Source organism: Zingiber officinale, chromosome 2B, assembly GCF_018446385.1.
Source record: "Zingiber officinale cultivar Zhangliang chromosome 2B, Zo_v1.1, whole genome shotgun sequence".
Classification (NCBI taxonomy): domain Eukaryota; kingdom Viridiplantae; phylum Streptophyta; class Magnoliopsida; order Zingiberales; family Zingiberaceae; genus Zingiber; species Zingiber officinale.
Window position 1 is genome coordinate 144549188 of NC_055989.1, and position 8980 is coordinate 144558167.

Here is an 8980-nt window from a genome sequence, read left to right on the forward strand (position 1 = left end):
GCCGAAGGCCCCCGAGCCGATCGGCCGGGAGGTTTATATCCGAGCCAGGGGCTCGAAGCCGAAGGCCCCCGAGCCGATCGGCCGGGTTTGAATTAGCCCTCAGGGTCGTCTAGCCCAGACGTTAAACCGTAGAGTCGAACCGGTGACTATAAAAACCCCGGCTTGAAGACCGTCTAGCCCAGACGTTAAACCGTAGAGTCGAACCGGCGACTATAAAAACCCCGGCTTGAAGACCGTCTAGCCCAGACGTTAAACCGTAGAGTCGAACCGGCGACTATAAAAACCCCGGCTTGAAGACCGTCGAGCTCCGACGTTAAATATCGAGAGTCGAACCGGCGACTATAAAACCCCGGCTTGAAGACCGCTACATGGACGAGTTTATCAGATATTTTATCTCCCCCGTTCGGGGTTGAGCGCATCAGTTATTTCATCTCCCCCGTTCGGGGTCGTGGACCAGCTCCAGATATTCTATCCACTCGACATCGTCCGCCTGGCATTTATCCGACCGATCGACATCATTCCGGTCGTACGCGCGGTATCATCCGCCCAGCATTTATCCGACCGATCGACATCATTCCGGTCGCACGCGCGGTATCGTCCGCCTGGCATTTATCCGACCGATCGACATCATTCCGGTCGCACGCATGACAGCGTCCGTCTAGCATCTATCCATCCGATCGGCATCATTTCGATCGCTCGCACGACAGCGTTCGTCTAGCATCTATCCATCCGATTGACTGCACTTCGATCATCCGGTCAGTATCTTCATGGTCGCGTACTAGGCATCGCTCGTCCGCTCGGTCTACTTGTTGTCCAGCGTGTTGTTCGGTCTGCTATGCTTGCACTCGCCATGCGCTTGTTGTTTTGCCGCTCAGTTGATGTTTTGTCATTCGCTCGGCCTCGGGCCGATTATCGACTTGATCCGCTCGGCTTGATTACTATCTCATTCGACACCACTATTATAGCGACCGCTCGAGCGACATTATATTATTGGTTCAGCGATTTGGCTTTGACATCGAGAGGGGTTCAATTCCTTGCAATAAGACTGTCCAGTCAGTCGGACTCACGCCTCCTTCGACTAGACTTGAAGGGGAGGCTTGTGATCCGGATGATAGGTGATGGCATAGAAGGGATTAGGGAGAAGAGAGGGGGCAGAGGCGTCATTTCGGAGGGGGAGGGTTTTGGGGATTTTGGGAGCCGGTTCGTGTAAAAGAGGGGGGAGGGTTTTTCTTCGAGGGGGGTCCGCCACCACCACCTGCGGTAGCAGGATGGCCTCCACCGCCATGGAGAGGAGCAGCCGGTCCTTCATCATCCATGGCCGCCTCCTTCGAGGATGGCTGCCGACGAGCCACCTCTTCCTCCCTCCTCTCCACTCGTCGACGCCGATGCCATGGAGGATCTGTCGTCTCTAGCGGGCGTACCCGCTGCCGCCTTCTCCCGCAATCGCTGCCGCCTCCAGCAGGCGCCAGCTGATGGCATTGCCACCGGCGACCCTTGTCGTCGCCCCAGGCCACCTCCAGTGGCTGTGGATGTCACCGCCGTTGCCACCGGCGACCATTGGCACCTCTCCTATACTGCCGGCAGTGAGTCCCTCCGCCGGCCCTAACTTCTAGCTGCCGTCAGCGCCTCCCCCTCCGGTGTCGCCTCCTCCAGCAACAGTCGGCGTCTCCAGCAGCCGCCAACACCTCCGCCATTGCTACCTGCACTTCCCGTGATGGGTGCCGGCGATCACGGCGAATACCACCTCCAAACCATAGCCATAGCTGCCTTTGGCAGCCCGCCGATGTGGATCCGGCCATCGTGTCGGTGTATTTCATTCTTCGCACCACTATTATGCTTGTTAGTCATTTGTATTATCCGGCCTGCGTGCCGTGTGCCGGCCTGTGAGCCGCTGTATTGGTCCGGGCCGCTACGACTTGATTAGCGACACGACCAGCTCATCCATCCATCCATCCGAGGGCGCCCCCCTGGGCCAGGGTACGTCATCCTGCTCGTTCTTCTTGCATTTGTTGCACTCTTCTATTATTAGCTGGATACTTATATGTCTGTGGGATTCGCCTCAAGCACCAAGGTACCAGAGGCCGGGGCAACCCGGTCACTGGATACAGGTACAGTTGACCGGAGGAGGACTTCAGACGATCTGGTGAACGTAGAGGACAGCTCTCAACCGGGTCATGGGGATGCGGTCAACCTTCCAGACACGTCACACCGGCAGGTTCGTCTTCTCAGCTTCCAGACAGGATCACTAGTAGTAAAAAAAATGAAGTAATTTTAAAAAATTTTAAGTTATTAATCCTCCCTCTGAACCTGAAATTATTTCAAAATAGTCAACTAAAAATGTCCTTAACTGTCTAATCATTAGTTACTTACTAATTATCAGAAGATAGCAGTTTTCACTTGGTTAGTTAGGTTAAGTTAATTTATCCAGTTAGTGTTTGACTAAGCTGAAAAAACTTAACCTGATTACTATTAGTTTGGTATTTAATGCCCAGACTTGTATTGATGCACTGATATAAGCATCTTAAGTCCAAGCAATCTGCCTATGCACCTCACCCTTTTATAAGTTTAGCAATACACAAACAAGATAGTCCTAGTGTGTTGGTGAGATGCTCAAGTCCTAGATCTATAGGAGCATGCTTTCTAAGGGTTTGATCTAGGCTAAGGCTAAAAGTAATTTTAAAAATTCTAAAAATAAGGAAAGTTTTGAGAAAAATAAAGAATTTTACCCTAGAATTTTAAAAAATAATTTTTGAAAGCAATTTTGAAATTAAGAGTCCTAGTCTATTAAGCACATTCCTAATTGTCGACGCAAGTTACTAAATTCACTTTCGGTGAGGGGTTTAGTGAATATGTCAGCTAGGTTTGACTTGGAATCAATGTATTTGAGTTCAATGTCATCTTTAGTGACATGATCCCTGATAAAGTGATGTCTAATTTTGATGTGTTTAGTTCTTGAATGATGCACGAGATTTTTGGTTAAATTAATTGAATTGATATTGTCAATTAGTGCTTTTGTATTTGTAAAATTTAAATTGAAGTATTTTAAAGTGTGTATCATCCATAATAATTGAGCAATACATTCTGCTATAGCTATATATTCTACTTCAGTAGTAGATAAGGTAACACAGTGTTGCTTCCTACTAAACCAGCTGACAAGTGATGGGTCAAGTAGCTGACACCCACCACTTGTACTTTTATGGTCCAGTTTACAGCCAGTATAGTCTGAGTCAGAGTAGCCTATGAGTTCAAAATTGGGTGTTTTAAGCTACCAGATTACTACATTTGATGTTCCTTTGAGATATCTAAAAATTCTTTTGACGTTAGTCAAATGTGATTCTTTAGCACATGTTTGGTATCTAGCACACATACTAACTGTAAATAAAATATCATGTCAACTTGTAGTTAAGTATAGAAGGCTACCTATGACACTCCTATAGTATTTTAGGTCAATTGGTTTTCCATTTGGGTCATCATCTAAGGTTGTGTTAGTTGCCATAGGTGCATTTATTTCTTTAGTATTTTCTATTCCAAATTTTTGTTCCATTAGTGTCATAAATTCTTGTTAAAAGTAATTCCTTAATATATTTTTGTTGATAAATGTAATTACCTTCATTTGTTTGTTTAATTTGTAACCCTAAAAAGTAAGCTAGTTTATCTACTAAGCTCATTTCAAATTCTTGTTCCATTAGTGTCATAAATTCTTGTTAAAATTCTGAATTGGTTGACCCAAAGATTATATTATCTACATATACTTGAGCTATAAGAATATCTTGGTTGATTGATTTGACAAATAGAGTTAGGTCAATTTGTCCTTGGTTGAACCCTTTGAAAATTAGATAAGAGGTTAACCTTTCATACCATGCCCTAGGTGCTTGTTTAAGACCATATAAGACTTTCTTAAGTTTAAATACATGGTCAGGATGATCTAAACTCTTAAACCCAGGTGACCGACCTACATAAACTACCTCTTTTATTAGCCTATTTAAAAAGGTAGATTTTACATTCATTTGATAAAGTTTAAATCCTTTATGGGTTGCATAGCTAAGTAACATTCTAATGGACTCTAGTCTGGTTACTGGGGCATATGTTTCATCATAGTCAAGTCCTACTTGACTAAACCCTTTAGCAACTAGTCTAGCCTTGTTTCTAATAATCTCTTTATTTTCACTTAATTTATTTCTGAATACCCATTGATCTTGTCCGAGAGTCGGGGCAACGGATGTTGGGGGACGTGGTGCTCCTGTTGACCGTGCATGGACTTCGAGCTAGAGAGACCTGCAACCACAGTAACGTTAGTGCCGAGCCAGGGAGGGGTTCCCGGGCGATGACCCTCCGACGCTCAAGTCAGTCACCGACGATGTGGGAGCAAGGAAACGGAGTAACAGCGTAACAGTGGCTACAGTAAAGATTAGCACACCTCCATTGAAGCTTGGGGCCCTTTATATAGGGCTCTGAGGGAGCGCGTGCACGTTCCTTAAGGCATGCACGCTTCTCAAACTTTTCCTTGAAAAGACATGTCAGGAAAGTGTCCCTGACATCATACCTTAACGACCCGAGCATATCTCTAACGTGACAGTGGAAACTTCCGTCGTATGATCCACTGTCTAACCATGCCGCCAACCATGCCATCTGTCTGTGGCACGGGTCCCCAGAAGGATATTGCATATCCTCCTTTTGTCCGTTACTAGGCCGAGCGGGTGAGCCATTCGGCTAAGCATTAGTCGTCCGGATGCTATCGTTCTCGGGTCGAGCGAGATGGCCGCTCGGCCAACCACTCGCTGCCCGAGCTCCGCTTTGACTGTAATATGCTCGGTCGTAGCTCCGCTTGGCTAGTTCCGAAGTTTGATGTAACTCCAAGCGGGGTTGGCCGCTCGGCGCGTGACTTACCGACACACTTCTCCGAGTGTTAGAAGCTTGGTATGTGGCCGAGCTATAATGATGTTGGATCAGACCTTCTCTATCTCGGTCGGGCGAGTGGGCCGCCCGACCGACCATTGGTTCAGGGGCATTGACCGCCTTGATTTTGACCTTTGACCTCCATTGTGGCAATGACCCTCCACTGTGTGGGCCCCTCATCATTGCGTCACACATCACCCATTTTTTTATTATCTTTTTATTTTTAGATGGTGGTACTAAGTCCCGGACTTCATTTCTCTCAAATTAGGCTAAATCTTCTTGCATAGCTATGATCCAGTCTGGGTCAAGTAAAGATTCAGCTATTGTTTTGGGTTTAATTTTTGAGATTAGGGATATCTGACTTAAGTTTCTGAAGGATGACCTAATCTGAATTTTTAGGTCTGGGTCACCAATTATTTGGTCAATTGGATGATTTGGGTTGACTCTTATGGTTCTAGTAGGTTCATTCATTTGAGGTTGATCTTCTTCTTCTTGACTTAGATTTTCACTGGCTCCCCCTTGACTAGTGTTACTTTGAACAATATCAATTGGTTGAATCTGGGTTTGTTCTAAGTTTTGGTTGGACTCTTCAAATTTTACATTTGAGATTTCTTCAATTCTTAGTGTAATTTTATTATATATTCTATAACTTCTACTGTTTAATGAGTATCCTACAAAGATCTCATTTTCTATTTTTGATGCAAATTTTTCTAAGTGTTCTCTTGTATTTAGTATATAGGCTGGATATCCAAATACTTAAAGTATTTAATATTAGGTTGTTTGTTAGAATATATTTCAAATAAAGTTTTATTATGAGTTTTATTTATTATGGTTCGATTTTGTACATAGCAGACTGTATTAACAGCTTCTGCCCAAAAGTATTTTGGTAGGTTATACTCATTTAGCATTGTCCTAGAGGCTTCAAGTAGGGTTCTGTTCTTTCTTTCTACTATTTCATTTTGTTGAGGTGTTTTAGGACATGAATATTCGTGATGGTAACCGTTTTTAAGGCAAAATTGGTTAAAGTTATGATTTTTAAATTCACCTCCGTTGTCACTTTTAATTCTTTTAATTTTTAGGTCTGTTTCATTTTCAACTTGTTTGTAAAAATTAGTAAAGATGTCAAATGTTTCATCTTTATTTTTTAAGAATTTTACCCAGGTAAATTTAGAGTAGTCATCTATTATTACTAGACAATATAGGCTTCCATTTATTGATTTGGCCCTATGAGAATCAAATAGATCTAAGTGCAATAGTTCTAGTATTGAATCTATTTGAAGTTGATTAATTGATTTGTGAGTAGATTTTATTTATTTTTCTTGTTGATAAGCATTACAGATTATTAAGTCTAAGTTAGGTAATTTTGATAGGCATCCAACTAATCCATTTAATTTACTTAGATTTCTAAAGTTAGTGTGTGACATTCTTCTATGTCATAACCAGGTTTCTTCTTTTTGTGCTAAGTAACACTTAAGTGAGGAAGAAGTTAAGTTAATTGCATAGATATTGTCCTTTCTAAACCCTTTTAGGCTTATAGTAGGGTTATCTAAGTACTTAATTAAACATTCAGAGGAAAGAAACCTAATCTTATATCCAAAATCACACAATTTACTTATACTAAGAAGGTTGTATTTGAGTTTTTCAACAAATAATACTTTCTTAACAATGAAATCAGTTTTGAGTTCAATATTACCTATCCCAATTAACTTGAGTATGTCATTGTTTCCAAAGGTAACTATTCCAAAGCTTTTGTAGGTTAATTAAGTGAATTTGGTGTGATCCCCAGTCATGTGTTTGGAGCAACCACTATCCAATATCCACTTGATTTCCTACAACAGGTAGGAGTTAATATTAGTTTATTTTAAGTTAATTTTAATTTTAAGTTAATTTAAGTTAATTTAGGTTTGATTTAATTTGAATTTTAAGTTCATTTTAATTTAAATTTGATTTAAGTCAATTTAGGTTAATTTAAATTTTAAGTTAAGTTTTAGTTAAGTTAATTTTTAATTAAGTTAATTTTAAGTTTAAGTTAAGTTTAATTTAATTTTTAATTTTAAGTTTAATATTATTTTTAATTTTAAGTTTTTAATTTAATTTTTAAGTTTAAGTTTAACTTTTTAATTTTTATGTTTTTAATTTTTAAGTTTAACTTTTAAATTTAATTTTAAATTTTATTTTTATTTTTAATTTAAATTTAATTTAATTTTAAATTTTTGTTTAATTTAATTTTTAATTTTTAATTTTTGTTTAATTTAATTTTTAATTTTAATTTTAATTTTAATTTTAATTTAATTTTAAGTTAAGTTTAATTTAATTTTTAAGTTTATATTAAATTTAATTTTTAATTTTAAGTTTACTTTAATTTTAAGTTCTTAGTCATCTCACCTAATCTGTATTCAATCAAGGAAACTTATAATTTTGTGAGATGAGTTAAGTTCAATTTCAAGGTTTGATTTAACTTTGTGTTAGATTCAGGTTTAGCTTTGGGTTCAACAAATGGACATTCTTTGGATAAACTTCTAGACTATGGTGAGTCACTTGGACATTATTAGAGTAATCATGCCTTCGAGATTTTCCAAATAGTCTCATCCACTAAACTTAGTACAAAATCTTGGTCTAACTAGTTAGGATTCATAAGGGGTAGCTTCAGTTAGTTCTATTAAGCCAAATACACCAGGTCGAAGTCATATCTTCCTAGTCATGCATAAACAGAGCTTCCCTAACCTACTATCATCCAAAACTTCATCAGTACCGTAGGTCAAGTTAAACTTTTATCCCTTTTTACTCTAATCCTAATTACCCTACAGGGTAGGTTGTTTTTAGATGTGTTAACTAGTTTAGAGCCTCCCCCTGAATTATTGATATGGATTTCTTAAGTTTTGGTTTTGGATTTATGTAGGTTACTTTTGTAATTATAATAGACTTGATGATAGTTTGAGTTTGAGTTGGTTCTGTAGTTCTTTCTATAATCTATCTTTGGTTTAGTTGATTTAGCTTTATGTTTTGGATTTTGATTTAGGTTATTTGATTTTCCATAATATATTTTGTTTTGGGATATATAGTATTGGTTAATTCCTACTTGTGTGGTTTGGCACGTTTTTGGAAAACAAGCTTTAGTTTGTGTTTTATTTTGAGTTACGAGTGACATGAATGATTTATTTGTTGAACTGGACTTGTATTCAAGTTCAGATTTATTGTATACTTTTTGATTTTTAAGGATTAGATCCAAGTTTTAGATTTAGTTGTAAAATTTTCTAACAACCCTTTAAGTTTGTTAATTTCAATTTTTAATGTTGAGTTTTCCTCCTCAAGTTTTACAACTTGATTTGGATTAGAATTTTCGATCTGTTCCTTAAGGTGTCGTTTTTCCTCAAGGAGCATTTTATTTTGATTTTCATTTTCGGTTAATTTTTTATTTAAGCATGCAATGATTTTGAAATTTTTTTGCTTAAATTAAGGTATACCTCATCAGAATCTTTGGAAATGAGTACGGACTCGTGGCTCGATTCAAGTTCGGACCCGTCTTCCGATTCGCCTTCCGATTCTGATTCGTAGGTCATCAGCGCGAGGTAACTTCGGTGCTTTTACTCTTCAGCGTTCGATTTATCCGAAGATGATTTGTCCCATGTCGCCTTAAGTGCCCCTTCTTGTAGTACCCCTTCTTGTTGCATCCAAAGTAGGTCACATTTTTGTTGTTAGGATCGATGGTGGAGTTGATCTTCCGCAGGTCATTTCTACTGAAGTTCTTATTTCTTCTTGTGAACATTTTTCTTACCAAGTTCACCATGTATTCTTCATCTTCTGGGTCTTGGTTAGACTCATCTTCAGGTTCAGGTTTGGTTCTTGACTTGTCTTTGGAGGAACCTGCAAAAAGGGCAATTCCTTTCTAGACCTATTTTAAGTTAGTATGTTCATGGAGTTCGAGTTCACAAAATAGTTCATCTAGCTTTAATTTGGAAAGATTCTTTGAAATATTATAAGCATCTATGATGGATGCCCAAAATGCATTTTGAGGAAACATGTTAAGGGCATACCTTATCAGGTCGCGGTTCTCCATCTAGCGGCCGATGTTGTGAAACCCGTT